We start from the raw sequence: 12,164 nt of genomic DNA on the forward strand, positions 1-12,164 counted from the left end.
GGATGGATGAATGGACGGATGGATGGACGGATGGATGTGATGATCTTGAAAAAGCATTTAGCAAACTAAGTGTTGGACTCTTGCATGATACACACAATGTGTTTAGGTGAAATATATGCATTGTGGTAAATGGTCTGCACCTATAGAGCAACTTTTTCACATTAGCTCGGTACTACAAGGAGCTTTAAATGTGTTTCTTATTCACCCATTCACACACACTCACATGCCAATGGTGGCAGAGCTGCCATTCAGGATGCTCATCTACCATTGGAAACAACTTGTGGTTCAGTGTCTTGCCCAAGGACACTTCGGCACATGAACCTAACCCTACAGTGGACAGTCCACTTTACCACCTGAGCCACAGCCATCCCCACATTTGACGAGGCAGTTGTGAGAAATGACAATTCACAAAGCTAACGTTAGGTGACTCTACACATATTGCATTAGCTGCAAATGTGGTACCGTGTAATTGTAGTAACAGATACGAGGATATTTGTTCAGTGACGGATAATTTTCCCAATGCAGATCTGAAATTAAAAAGAAACCACTGACTGACTGAAAGTGGTGAAATCAAGCCTAAGACACATGTAAAACTGCTTAATGATAATTCAGATTACAAACCACCTTGCAGCAACTTAACATATCCAAAAGAGGACACACTCTCAAGGTCGACTGTAACTTTACGACGGTTGTACATTGACACTGTACGTCCCCACTTTAGGAATTGCACTGAGGGACATTTTGGAGGATTTATTATGTAGCATTAGAAAGGTCTATGCTGCTGCATAAAACATGATACATAACACAGAGTTTCGTCCTATGAAGGGCTTAGTAGGTGTTTGCCTTTTCACAAGAGAATGTGTGACATCAATCCCACTTGATCTTCAGCCAAACATCAGCTTCTTTGGCAGGCTGTAGTAAAACTCAAGAGCATTTTGAGATCAATCGTTTATAATGCTGTTAATACTGTGCATTTACAACACAGGCATGACACCAGAACAACTGCTGTATAATAGCTGCACAGTACTCTCACAAACTGATTGGTTTTAAACTTTTGGTTTGCCTTTGGGGTTGTATTTGTTCAAAGTTTCTTTAAAGTCAGTTAAAAAGTAAAATAGCTCTGATAATTAAAAGAAAAAGATCCATCATCTGTGGTAGTTACGGGCCTGTAAAAAGCCTGTCCAGCCATTGCATTCATTTCACATGGAGATGACCAGATGTTCTACCTGCCTGTCTAACTAAACACACCTGTCAACCTTCACACGGTCTGCCCATGCAGTCATTGTTCATCTTCCACAAGGCTCGGTAAACATACTGCAGCCATTAGATAGCAAAAAAATGGCAGAATAAAGTGCAGACATATTCTACATTGCACCTAAACCCATAACATTTGGACAATTACACATACCGCATGTCCATTTGTGTATTTGTGCATCTTTCCAAGCTTTTTTGTTGACTCCATTCTCCTCCAGATTCATCATGTTCACACGTATCTGTGCATCTGTTCACCAACTGTCCATACTGTAGCCTTGTTGTGAGTCATTTAATGGTATTTACCTTATGTTAGGCTTTTGCAAATGTGCTGATGTGGACTATTTGTGTGTTTTTTAGACATGAGGTAGTTTTAATGTGCTGCCCTCCTCTCCCCGTCGACACGCTCTCTCTCGTGGATTAGTCCTCCAGCTGTGCTCAGACAGTCGTGTGTTTTGGAGGAGGGACGGTAGAGATGAAGGGATGGGATTTTTTAGAGTTAAATGCTTTCAGAATCCTGTTTACTCTTGTTGAGTTTTACTATTCTGCATACTCAAGATATAAGGGAGATTGTGTTTTATTTTGAAAATCTACAATTTCAGGGTTTTTTTAACATTACTAGTCTTTGCTTTATGCTTATGAGGAATTGCAGTTCATGGTAACTGCTGCCATAACGTCTTCCATGGATTATTCATAAACATGTTAGTATAAAACTCCTATTTATATGTCGGTTTCAAAGCATTATCTGCTGGCATTCCTCTACACTCTGTCTCCACGGGTTCCTTATTCATAAAACATAACTGAACGACTAATCTAGGCTTTATGGAAAGGGGTGTGTACACTCGTGTTCATACATAAACGTACGTCACAGTCATGAGACCGACGCCGGCGTCTCTACTACGTGGAAAATGTGGACGCAGATGGCAGTGGCTAATACCAATACAGTGAAGCGTGAGTTGAAGTGTGTGTGTGTGTGTGCATGCGAGCATGAATGAGTTGCATAACTAGCATCTCCAGGCATATATTAGCCTTAAGCTCCTCTGCACCCACAGTGTTCCAGATCAGAATCCCAGGCATTTAAAATCCCCCCAAAAATTATTCACGTTGCAATGAACACACACTAAATCAAGTTAATACCACAAGTTCTCACAGCAGATAATATACCAGTAATCTGAGGGAACCCCCTGTTGACAGTGAATATGTAAATAAAGGTTTGGAAAAAATATCTGAATATGAAATATGTGACTCATTCCTGCAGGTTTAATAATGTGGATGAACCAGAGCTTGAATGGAAATCTTGCCTACGCAGTCAAAGGCATTTAATATTAACAATGTCTCAAGCCCAAAAAAACACTGTCGGGTCAATGTGGCAGCTGCAATTATATGCACATACAAAATCCTCCTTACAGGCAAAAAAAATCACTGCACAGTCTTTTGTGCTTAGTAAAAGCACATAGTCAAGATTTGATCAAGAATGAAGTGTGCAAAGACTCAAATCTGTGCACAAACAAAGGGCCGTCTGGGATATGTAGTTTAGAGTTATTGTTCACCTCTTGAGCAAAAATCAAACAGCTGATGTTTTGTTCAAACGCCCGGCTTCTCTACTCTGTTCTGTGTGTTTTGAGTGTCCTGCCTCTCACAGAGCAGGAGACCATCCAGAGCAGTGTGGAGGGAGAGGACAGAGCAGAGGCAGGGAGAGGCCGGCGCTACCGTCAGGAGGGATTAACTTCTCCTCCACGTAGCACACATCCTCATTCACGTCACCGTTCAGCCTCCTCTGCTGCTTCTCTCTTTACTCTCTGAGCTCAGCTGACTGTCTGTGTTATTTCTGCTTGTTTATGTGAACACTTTGGAAGGTGTTTGCTGTTGAGTCATCAGCGAAGCAGAGCTGATCACCTCAAAGTTTTAAGCCTCCATCTGAGATAACAGTGAGCTGCACCTCCTCTCAGGCAGCGTTTCACCCAATTTGCAACATCCAAATTGAGATCATTTTCTGTCAGTGCCTTTTGACTGTGACTCATGCATGCAAAGGCCCTGCAGGACTCAAAAATGTAACTGGGATTTGCAAGACGCTGCTACAATGTATGTAAAAGCATTGCTCACAATGTCTCCTATACTACAGTGTGCTTTAGCAGTATGTGCATATCTACTCTATTGTATATCCACCATGCCATATCTGTACACATGAAAGGTGTACATAGTCTTTTTGGTCTTTTTTTTAATCGTAATTATTTTTTCCTACTTTTGAATTTCTTGTCTTGTTTCCTATACGTATCTACCTTCAATAACATGTGACTTTCCCTTGTGAAGGATCAAGAAAGTTTATCTTATCTTATCATAGCTTAGCTTAGCTATCATCTTATTTTACTGAAAAACCTGATTAATTGTGTTATCAATTTATAGAAGAGTGATCACAAATAGGGATGTCCAATATTGGCTTTTTTGCCAATAACCAATATGCCGATATTGTCCAACTTTCAATTTCCGATTCCGATATCAACTGATATATGTGGGCTATTTAGTTAATTTTAGGTAACATCACATATCTCCTGTGGTGGAATTAACACATCATGTCTAATTTTATTGTGATGCCCCATTGGATGCATTCTCAAATGCAACAAGGCTTTCAAATGTTTCAAATCAAATGTTCACACTCTCCCTTCCTCTATGAGTCTATTACAATGTGCCAACTATATTGTATTATATATTTTTGAAAACTATTGGTGAAATCCAGGCATTATTTTATCGGTTTCATGATAGGCAAAAAAACAATAATGATATTGACTGATATTACAGTTTTATGCCAATATCAGGCCGATAATATCGGTGGGCCGATATTATCAGACATCCCTCATCACATATGATAGATTAGTTCTTCAAATATGAGAATTTGCTTATTTTCTGTGACTGTACAATTTACACCTTAGGAGTTTGGACTTTTTGAAAAAGGAATTACTTTGAAAATGACACATTGGGTTTTCTAAAATGTTAATGATCAAATTAGTTAAAAATTAACAGATAATCCATAAAGAGTAACAAAAAGATGAAGCAGCTATTGAAATCATGTCTTGGGCTGTGATATGATGATGTTTTTCATATGAAAGTGTTTGAGGTGGATGAAATCAAGTTTGGCTTCAAGATCTTTGGCCATAGACAACTTATATTTGTACGCATAGAAAACCACGGAGGAATAGGAGAGCAGCAAAGAGGAAAACAAAAGTCAATTTTGCAAAGAGAGCTTGATGTGTGCATGTTTCAATATTTAACTGTGTAGTTTATCACTGTATTGTGTGTCATATTCTGATCGGTCACAGTGTAGACATGGTTCGCTGCAGCTGTCACATCGCTGCGTTTCGATCTTAATGTTTTTTAGAAGTTTGTCTTTGGTCACCAAAGCTCTCAAATCTTCAGAAGGGACAGCCAGCAATCATGTTGTGTAAAGAGGCCTTTAATGTTTGTGGCAAAAATTAGACATTAGAAGCTGAAATTGATGCTTGATGTGAACTGAAATATGCCCCGGTTGCATTTTATTCAAGTTTGAAGTGGTCTGAACAGAGGCAGGGAGGAAAGAGGGAGCTCATGTGTGCAAACTTTGACTGTGATATTGAGAGGCGATCCAGCTGGACTGTATGTGCAGGGCCCTCCGGGGAAAACGCCGCCTTCCCTTAAGAATACACATGCCCCACAGGAAGTATTAGTGGATGGGAGTGTGCATACTGAAGTGAGTGTGTGTGTGCTGTATGTAGAAACTGTGGGAGCAGGCAGTCAGAGTGAAATTGGGCTCCACTGACGCGGCCAGCAAAGCTTCTAGTCACACTGATGACATAACACATTTGATGTGAGCAGGACCTACTGTTCCCTCAGGCCACACAGAGAATATCAGAGGGCTGGAAAATAAGTTCTAAAGAAGATCTGTGTAATGCTAATGAGGAGCCCAGGAGCTGGTTAGGAATTACATGTGCTTCAATGGACCTTCCTGCTCGCATAATGCTTGGGTGGACCTCCACGTTCAGAATACACAAACAAAATCCATAAAACTCGCAACACACATGGCCAGGGGTTCACATACTTCAACGTACGCATTCTTCTGCATGTCAATTTGCAGACACACACGCAATACACTCTCACATGACCCCAATCTGCAGCAAAACATACTGCACAAGTGCTGAATAATTTACACCTGACCCCATTGCACAGTTGCTAAAATGTACAGTACACCAGAAACACACTAGCAGAGCATGAGATGAGGTTTCCTCACCGCTGTCTTTAGTGAGTCCAGATCCATCAGTGTGGTCCTTAAGCAGAAACCGCTGTACATACATATATATATGTGTGTGTGTGTGTGCGTGTGTGTTTGTGTGTGTGTGAAAATGGTTAACAGTGCAACATTTTTTTATGCTCATCAGCAAATCTTCAAAATGCTGCAGACCACCTTCTAACAAAGACAAAGCGCTGGTAGAATGCTACGCTAGTGCTGGCCTCTTTCCACTGACGGCTTGGAATTCATTAGAACATCTTAGTTTTTATTTATCATGCACTACACCAGGGGTGTCAAACATGTGGGCCAAAACCGGTCCTCCAGAGGGTTCAATCCGGCCCTCAAAGAGTAAAACTGACAAAGAAGACATTAACTGCAGATTGTAAAGTTGTAAAACTATAAATTTAAAATAAATTCTAGTTCATTAAATGTTGTGTTAATCCTAAAGTAAAATACTAGATTGCTTATTGTTCTTTTGTCATTTTGACAGTAATTTTGTAATATTTTGTCTTGTTTTTTTGCTGTTTTAGTCCTTTGCTGTCTGATTTTTGTCGTTTGTCTCATGTTTTTGTCATTTTGTTTCTTGCTTTTGTCGTTTTGTGTTTCCTTTTTGTCTCGCTTGTGTTTTTTGTCTTATTTTTGTCGTTGTCGTTTTGTGTTTTGCTTTATTCATTGTTTTGTGTATCGTTTTTGTCGTTTGTCAATTTTTTTGTTGCTTTGTAACTTTTTTGGCTCTTTTTTCGTGCTGTTTGTCTAATTTTTTTCATTTTGTGCCTCATTTTTGTAACATTTTGTCTTGTTTTTGTTGGGTTTTTTGTCTTTTTGAGTCTGACTTTTGTCGTTTCGATCATATTGTTCAGTTCCAGATAACTGTGACTAAATGTTGTGTTCCTTTGTAGGCACTCTGTGATCTGGAAGTTGTAATGTGGAAATGATAAACTGAGGCTTAATGTTGTTGAAATTGAATATATTTTTCTTCAGAAATTTCAGGTTGTTCATAATATTTTTTTCATATTTGGAAAAAAAGACAATTCTTTAAATGTGAACATTTTCAGAATGTATTTTTTTGCACTAAAGCCAAAGAAGGATTTGGAGTTGTGGTTATTTATAGGTTATTATGCTGTGATTTTACTGGGGTTTCCTTAATCTCTGCAGAGTTGGGTTCAAAATAAAGGGAGATAATTTTAATATTATTACATAATATTTGTCATTATTGGGTTGTCTGATTCAACTGATATCTCAATACTTCGCTTTTCCTGACTGATCCTGTGTCTCTTATTAATTGTATTTCTTTAATGTTGCTTTTGTGGTTTGTATTACTGGGACTTCCTGCATTTTTTTGTGTGTCCATCTGGAAAGGGCTATACAAATAAATCTGTGCTTAGTGTGGGAACATACATACTATTTCTCCTACATCATTGTGTTCTACAAGTTGCCAGATGTGAGCAGAGCGACAATAAAGCTGCAGCACAACACGGAAAAAAGAATTAGCACTGCTGCCATGATTACATTTAGCCTTTAAACAAAACAAAGCTAAGTCGTGCTGTCTTGTCGCTGCTGTGTTCGGAATGTCTGAACAGAGAATTATAAAAGCACTCACATCTGAGGAAAAACAGCACATTTGGTTTGCATTATGTGGGCACAAAGGAAAAATGTTCTTGTGGCTGTAATTGCATTTCACAATGCATCGGTTTGCATCATTTCTGTTTAGGATTCACTGACACAGTTACAGAGGATTCTATAAGGGCTCCTGGAACACGGCATGCGAGATATGACCGAGTTCCAGGTCTCCAGTGGGCAGGACTCAGTAGCACGGTGCAATAGGTGACAGTTACAGGAGCACAGGTCCTGTCATGTCATCTGTATCCGAACAGGCTCGCCTCTGACATTGTGTACTTCTCTCCATCTAGTTGCCCTTGGTGTTCAGTCCACTGAAGGCTTCTGTCCCATGTTTAATCATTCAAGCCTTTCCAGAATTAGAAAAAAAAACACAAAGGACTAAATGAGAGAGAAGAGAGCTGAGTGATGGAAGATGTGGCAAATGATGGCGGCACGAGACAGGAACAATTTAGCTAAGAAAAGGTAATCAGGAAGTTATTTAGAGGGACATAGAGAGAGAGAGAAAAGTGTAATCAGGACAGAAAGGTTCCTAGAGAGGAAAAAGGGGGGGAAAGCGTGAGAAGAAATCCTGAAAAAAGAAAAATTAAAGGGGACAGTGGGAGATGATTAGCCGTGTGGAATTAACAGGCTTTTATCAGCATGTTCCTTTGCCAAAGGGCTCACCTAGTCTGGCAGTGTCATGCTGGGATTATGTAGCAATGCAAAACCAAATCGGCCACAAAATTAAGTTTTTAAAAAGAGCACTTTGAGCTGCTACGCTATCCTACACATGCACCAAAAATATAAACAACATCGTTTAACTTGGCACAGGGTCATAGAGGCTTTTAGCGATCTTACACAGAGGACACCGTGCACTTGTCCTTAGATGATACTCAGAGAAAATGATGCAGGTTGCATATGAAATAGCAACGTATGTGGCAAATCCTGACAGTGTGGGGGGAAAAAAATCTAAAAATGCATTTGTTTTAGGATTATCTCACCAATCAAATTTGATATTTCTAAGAGCATTTATAAGGTGAATTGGGTGCATTTATTTCAAAAGATGGGAAACAGTTTTTTAAAAAGGAGCAAATACACCACCTGCACAAAAACACAAAATCATATTATCTTCACTTACACTGAATGTGTGTTTAAACCTCAATCAGACGACCATTTTTCTGCTAATATCTCCTCTCCCACCTCCCTCCTCTGCCCCACCCTCCATCCGTTTGCTTTCTCCCTCTGCAGTGCTCTGTGTCTTTCCTTTAATATAACTTCTGTGTGTCTTGAAAAGCTGCCAGGAAATATGAGGAGGAAACGTTCCTTTATTGTTTCTATCTCTGCTCCCCCGCTGGCAATAAGTGACAACACTTATGGGCGCATATACGCTCACAATCGCTGCGGCGCTCGCTCGTATTCAGGCGTGTTTTCTGAGCTGTATACACGCTGCATGTGTGCACACACAACGGGGGCGAGGAGGGGGTGAGGGGGGACGGGGGTTGCTATAGAAACTGTTCTCTTTCAGGTATGGTGTGTCAGAATGATTATTAAAATAAAAGTAGCAACGAACTATCATATGAAAGATATCTGATGCCCTTTGAACTGTGTGAATGTGAGTCTGTGCTGCAAATAAAAGGTGCCTAATGCATTTGCTGTTTAGATGAATGAACAGTTAGTGTATCAAAGAAGCACAGCGAGCAATAAATCACTGTATAACAAGGTAAATAACTACATGTGCATACTGGAGAGAGGTGTGCAGTAGAGCTGAAGAGTACAGTAAGTGGAAGAACACATGCGGCCTGTGTGTTAATACTGTGGAAACGTGGGGGAGTGTCTATGAAGGCATGTAATCTGGAATAAATGTGCAATTGTGTGTCCATGTGTACATAAAGCACACAAGGGTTTGCTAACTCTGTGACTGCATGTACACTTCTGCTGCCTCCACATGTGTACATATACGTTTATTGACATGTGCCGCCACACCCCTCCACCGCCGTCACTACAGGGATTATTGTATTTCCGGAGGTACATTTTGATTAGTCAAGGAGGCTGTCTTTTAGCTGCCAGACTTCCCCGATAATCTCAAGAGAGGAGCACGAGAGAGAATCAGTCATGAGACCGAAAACACATGTTTCATTTCCCCTATCTTCTTCCCTCTATCTCCTTCTTGCCCTCTGGCATCTCACTGAATGTCAGCTGGCACAGCCAACCAGTCTGCTGCATGGAGATGAAGAAGTGGAAGAAGAATAAGAAGAAACAAGGGAGGGGGGGGTGCAAGAAGGCACAAGATTAGGAGAATAAGATTGTCTTTTCAAGAACCTGGTCTGTGTATCTTCACGGGGCAGAGGGAGAAAGACAAAATATGTGTAGACAGGGAAGGAAAGTGATGCCAGGGAAGCAAAAATGCTGCAAAATGAGACTAAAGTGGAGCCGTCTGTGCACCAATTCTTTCCTTCTCCTCTGCCTTACAGTATTTCTCCTTTGGTGTCTCACCCGCCCACACAGCCATACATTCAGACATATGCATGGTGGAGGCACACGAACCCTGAGTGTTTGAACCTGTACAACACAAGCGACTCGCACACATCCAACAGAGAAACTAAATATATTACCGAGCGGTTGGCAGCGTAGTGACAGCTTAGTTTTTTCTCTTGTTTCAACAACTGACTTAAGAAAACAAAGACAGATTTACTCATTAAGAAGATCTGTGTAAACTTCTGCTCCAAGCACTAAAGATTCTTGTCAGTGGAGTTTGCATTTTTAGTGGAAATGTGCTCCTATGTACAGTGAAAATCTATTTTTTTCTTAGCTAACATGTCCATATGGTGTGTGTTTTTTTTTTATATGTGACCAAAATGAGTAGTCAACATCACGGCTGAGCAAAATGCAGCAAAACAAAGATTCAGACTTCTAGATTTTTATACATAATGAACATCAGGAGCCAATACTGTCAGCTTGCAGGGTGAGGCTTTCTGCGTTGTTCTTCTTCCTTCAAATGGTTTACAGTTGTAACATGCATGTTATTCTGATATTACACCTTGCATTGTGTAAGAGTTGTACAGCGTTGTACAGAATTGTGAGGCATAAAGGTTTTATACACGTGGTTAAAAACTTCTATATATGCAATTGTATATATGGAAATGAGTTTGTAGGAGTTAAATCAATGACCGGGGGGGACTTTAACACTTAGTTAAATACCTTTTAACTATCACTTTTTCTTAGCTGTGTCTGTTTGCTTTAGTTGTTCAACCTCAGGTAGAAGCTTTCCTTCCATGTAACCTTTTCACAGACATAAATTTTCACTGACCACCAGTAATCAGCTCTTTAATGTAGTTCTGTCAACCACACAAGTGATCTGATGGGGAAAAAATACACTCACAGAAGCAAAAAAAAAAAAACAAATATAAAGAGTGGGTTGTTAGCATGTGCAACATACTGTCACTATAACCACAAACACACCAATTAAAATTGATAAATTAGTGTGTAAAGGAAAATGTGTTGCAGGTATGGTCCGGTTAATAATATCTAATATTGAGTTTGTCTTTACTGTTGTAAATTATGCTGTCAAAATATTAGAAATACTACTTTGTGTTCAGCAATACAGCTCAACTCTACCAAAAACAGCAGCCTCCCAAAATGCCATACAGCTGAATCTAAAACAGTTTCCACAAAAACTGAACATTATAGCCTCTATGAAAGTAGAATTTACTGCAAAATGATTGCATTACACTGTGAACACTTTTTTGCCATGCACACACACAAACACAACTAGGCTTTCCTCACAATACCAGTCAGCCATGAATGGGTTAATATTCATCACCAACACCTGGCAACCCTTCACCAGACAGGAACCAGGAAAAGCTCAGGTTACCGGAGCCAATCACACACACACACACACACACAAAATCAATTTGTTTGCCAAAGCACCACACATTCTCCCCTCTCCCTGTGTCTTTAAGTGATCATGTGAACATGTGTCCACAGATGTTTCACAAATTATTCCAGGCAGCGCTACCCTACACGCAATGAGACATCCAAGTGAACGCATGTATCCTCACATGCTCATATTCTCACCCAGCATCATAAGAAGCATAACACTGTAACCCCACCCTTCACCCTTCCACACACACACACACATCCATCCTCCAAACAGGTGGCTCTGCTTCAGTCAAGAAACGGGGAAGCTGGATGTTGCTTTTCTCCTCATTAAGTCCCAGAAGAGACAAAATGTACAAATCCTCCTCTCCTTTCCAGCTCACTGTGCACATCTGTCTCCTCCTGCAGCAACTGCACAGACAGGTTTTCCCCAGCTGCTTGGCTATGCTAACCCTGTGCACTATATATAGGACTCAACAGAGCTAAATCAAACACACTCGAGCCAAATGATGCAGAGACAGAGAAACAGCAGCAGTGGAGACAAAGCAGAGTGGGTGACAAAGGATATTTGTATTTACCGTGTGTGCAGGCTTAGCACAGGAGCATCTTTCCTGAGGTGTCGCTTTACTCCTTCTTCCTCGTTGCTGCTGATCTCCTCCCTGCTTCCGTGCTCTCTATGGGTGGGGAATTGTCAAACGGCTGCAGCAGCAGCAGCAGCAGCAGCAGCAGCAGCAGCAGCATCAGTAGCAGCTCCAGGGCCTGAGTGTCTCTCTCTCTCTCTCTTCCTCTCTTTCCTCCGCCCCCTCTCCACACGCTCTCTTTCCTATCCTCCCTTTTCCTCTCCGCTGTCTCCCCACCCCCGAAGATCCTCCTCCTTAACACCCTTCCTCCATCATTTTCTCCTTTTCTCTTCCACACTCTCCCTCTCTCTCTCTTCCTCTCGCTCTCTCTCTCTCCTCCTCCTCTGCTCAATTTCCCTCCTCTCTCTCTCCGACTATATGTGTGTGCAGCGAGCTGCAGAAATCCACCCTGTTGAATTAATCAGCTGCTGCTACAACCATCAGCTCCATCAGTGCAGGCCACAGTCAGGAGGAAAGGTATCACTTGCAAGAGGAAATAGAGATCTTTAGAGCAATAAGGATGGTTTATTGGAAGGATGCTGCCACACATAGACCCACCA

General features: G+C 40.9%; 1 protein-coding gene across 11 annotated transcripts in view; it reads right to left on the bottom strand.

Moving 5' to 3' along the window:
• The window catches only part of rimbp2a (RIMS binding protein 2a), a 73,685-nt gene that overhangs the window by 40,466 nt on the left and 21,055 nt on the right, over nucleotides 1-12,164 (bottom strand). Inside the window, exon 1 of one of the 11 annotated variants that reach the window (XM_055019192.1) lies at nucleotides 11,563-11,616. The exons of the other annotated variants lie outside the window; for them this stretch is intronic. The gene's annotated coding sequence lies outside the window, so the exon portion shown is untranslated. Of the gene's footprint in view, nucleotides 1-11,562; nucleotides 11,617-12,164 lie in introns of those variants that run through there. 11 annotated transcript variants of the gene reach the window in all.

The sequence above is a fragment of the Amphiprion ocellaris genome, chromosome 17 (genome assembly GCF_022539595.1).
Source record: "Amphiprion ocellaris isolate individual 3 ecotype Okinawa chromosome 17, ASM2253959v1, whole genome shotgun sequence".
In the NCBI taxonomy this organism is placed as follows: Eukaryota; Metazoa; Chordata; class Actinopteri; family Pomacentridae; genus Amphiprion; species Amphiprion ocellaris.